The sequence below is a fragment of the Stegastes partitus genome, unplaced genomic scaffold (genome assembly GCF_000690725.1).
Source record: "Stegastes partitus isolate 25-593 unplaced genomic scaffold, Stegastes_partitus-1.0.2 Scaffold90, whole genome shotgun sequence".
Lineage (NCBI taxonomy): Eukaryota > Metazoa > Chordata > Actinopteri > Pomacentridae > Stegastes > Stegastes partitus.
The window spans coordinates 465,521-468,988 of record NW_007577821.1 but is presented as its reverse complement, the minus strand read 5'-3'; positions in this window follow the sequence as shown (position 1 = coordinate 468,988).

The following is a 3,468-nucleotide window of genomic DNA, read 5'->3' as shown; positions in this document are numbered from 1 at the left end:
AAGTATTGTATTTCTGTGTATTTCTTGTGCATGATTTATTTAGGTTAACCTGTATGTTGGTAGGTTTGAGGGGCTGATTAGGGGGCTGCCTATAAAAAGCTGGCAGTTGAGTGAGTGCGGGGGAGAGGAAAAGAGCGTCACCACTTATGCCACCAACTCATCGCCTTGCTTCGTGTTTTTGGTTTTTGTCTTATTTTTGTAACATGAGTGTTGGTGAATAAACACCTGGTTGGTTTGCACCTTATCTGTCCTCAAGTCTCCTGCTTCATCCAGCCGCAAAACGGTCATCCTAACACCAACATTCCCTCAATACTTCACATGCATTAGACACGACTAGGAGTTGAGGACAGAAGGACAGAGACGCCTTCAGTCTCACCTCCACACATACCTCAGGAGTGCAGCCAAAAAGTCATTTAGAAATGGTGAAATAATGCATTTGAATTTAAAGCTTATTTAAGTTGAAATCAAGTGATCTCATGGACCTGAGTGGCCACACACACACACACACAGAGGGAGAGAGAGAGAGAGAGAGACAGATCTGTTAAATGTCAGGTGAAATTACAGTTTCACTTGCCAGATGTTTGGTTGTAGGTGTGGCCAAAGTGATCCTCTAAACCTGAACTACATTTAAAAAAAAAACAAAAGAAAAAGAAAAAAGACTGTTCACAACTAATAGTTCACATTTGAAACATTTGATAAAGGTAAACTACCTTTCATCTACTTAGAGGATTCCTTATTTGCACATCCATTGTTTAGTAAAGACATTATTATTTATTTGGACTTGTGTTTAATTCACTCCATTTTAGGTCTGGTTTTGGTCTCTATCATCTTCTGAGAGCAAAGTGTCTGGCTCTGCAGCTACTAATTGCTCCGCTGTCTTTGCCAGCTAGTTACTGACTGCCTGGTCTGGCTGAAAACAACAATATGAGGCACTTGAGAGTAAAGTAAAACAGGCCTGACAGCTAAACAATGAGCTGACACTCACTAGAAATCTCTAGAAAGCTGAAGGGAGCTGCACATTAAGAGGATGATTCTCTGTTAGTTCATTAGTATGAGCAACATATTTCCTATTGTCACATTAATTTCACATCACACTGTTATGAAAATATCAATTATAGCTGTGAGATGAATGTGGCAGTCAGAAAACAATAACTTAAAAATAGGCTAAAAAAAGGGCAGCAGTGATGGAAATGCTGGTAGATGTTAAAGTTTCTCTTTAAGTGTAAACACTGAATTGAGTTAAAGTGTTGATTTAAGTGAATACAGTCATGGGGGGATTTCTGCTTCCACTGCTGTGGACAGTTTGCCAAAAGGTCACTCTGACTCCATAGACTCTTTATTCAAGATAAGTTGTCAGAGTGGTGTTTCCAAAGGCCACACACAGGCCATTTAGAAATAAACAATAGTTCCTTGTCTGCCACTGCCAGGGCCGCGCAGATATGTGGAGGTTCTGGGCTCTAAAGAACGACCTTGGTTTGGTATAACATGAGCTCCGTGAATAGTAATATACAGCCTGCTGAACTGGATGACATTCAGAATTGAGATGACAGAAAAGCTGTTCGCTTGTATCATTTTCGGGTCTAATTCTCCTCAATCAAGCTCCTACTCAGGTAACACTTGTGTTTTTACCACATTCTTTGGCCCTCCAGAGTCAATTTCATCTACGTACTTATACCTGCTCCCAAGAATTTCCATCACAAATACAGCTGAAGCAAAGGCACTGAAAGGATTTGAGGATTCTGCTGAAATTAAAGCACTTAAAGGAAAATAAATTGCCAGAGTGTATGGGATAAGTTGAGCTGACTGTGACAGCTGGAGAAACCATATAAACTTGAAGATGTGTCATTTAGAACTGGCTGAAGTTTCAACATGGAAAGCAGTTGAAGTAAATTGAGTATGAACAGTTGAAGTTATGAGATTTATTTCCATCCATCCATTATCTATACTTCGCTTAATCCTCATTAGGGTCGTGGGGGGCTGGAGTCTATCCCAGCTGACTTAGGGTGAAGGCAGGGGACACCCTGGACAGGTCACCAGTCTATCACAGGGCTACACTTAGAGACAGACAACCAAGCACACTCACATTCACACCTATGGACAATTTAGAATCAACAATTAACCTCAACATGTTTTTGGACTGTGTGGGAGGAAGCTGGAGAACCCGGAAAGAACCCATGCTGCAAACTCCACGCAGAAAGATCCCAGGTGTCCTCACCGGGACGCGAACCGGCAACCTTCTAGCTGAGAGGCAACGATGCTAACCACCGAGCCACCTTGCAGCCCTGAGGCTCATTTATGCTTTTTTGCTTTTTTGTTTGTTTTTGCAAAGGTGAAGACCTTAGACTTGAAAGGAGCCAAGATGTCAACTGGGGTGTAATCACTGAAAGCAGACAAACTCTCCGTTTTAGAAATGAAAGCAATGAAATCATCACTTAATGTGTACGTGCTGAAAGCAGTTGAGTTTTCCTTTGTAGAAGAAGCAATGAGAACAGTTGAAATGTCAGCTGTGGAGTAAAAGATAAATATCGTCAAAATGTCAGTTGTGTGTCTTAAAGTTGTACTGTAAAATCCTGTTATGCAGCACCTCACATTTCAGGCACACAGGTACGAATGACCAGCCAGGTTTCGCTACACTGTATCCTAGAATATGCAGAAGGGCAGGAAGAGGGAACAAACTTTAAATAATTCAATGGTTGATTTGAAAGCTGTCTTGCTTTTCATGTGTTTCATCTTTATCATGTGTGCATCAGACCACTGCGCTGCTCAGCACTTATGGATGAAGCTCATGTCATCTGTATGATGAGCTGCATGAATAGACAGTGATTGAATGCTCAATATATATTCAGAGAGTGACAGTTTTGGTCCTCTTGTCTACAGAAATCAGGACCATGTTTCCTGTCACTGTACACATGAATCTCTAGCTCTCTCTCTTCATCCATGTCTCTCTGATTCTCTCTCATAGTGTACTGTCAAGTAACTGCTCACAAACTTTAATGCAGTTTCTTACGCCTTTTGGTTCCAACTTAAACAGTAACTTTGTCTTTCATCCAGAGGTTTATTTTGTGCCCACTCTCAGCATAGAAACACCAGCAACCTTTTCTGACTACATTCTTCAACTATGCCCCCAATTAAACTTGTGACCCAAAATATCTGGCGCTCCGACTCACAAGCTTTGAATAAAGGACTTAAGTATTTAATGCTTTAACTGAAAAAAGAAGCCAATTTTGCTTCCAAGAAAGGCATACGTCATGTCTCGCAATTGCATGGGTTGAACTAAGTTTGCTACGAAAAACACAACTTATCAATGAAAGGAAAATTTATTCCATCCATGAATAACCATGAAAGTCATATAATTTACTATAACGGAGTTTTTATTTTCATACAGCTTCCATTTAGAACTTTAACTCTATCAGCACTAAAACTAAAACAGACTAAGTACCTGGCCGTTGCTCTTATATTTAATCTGTT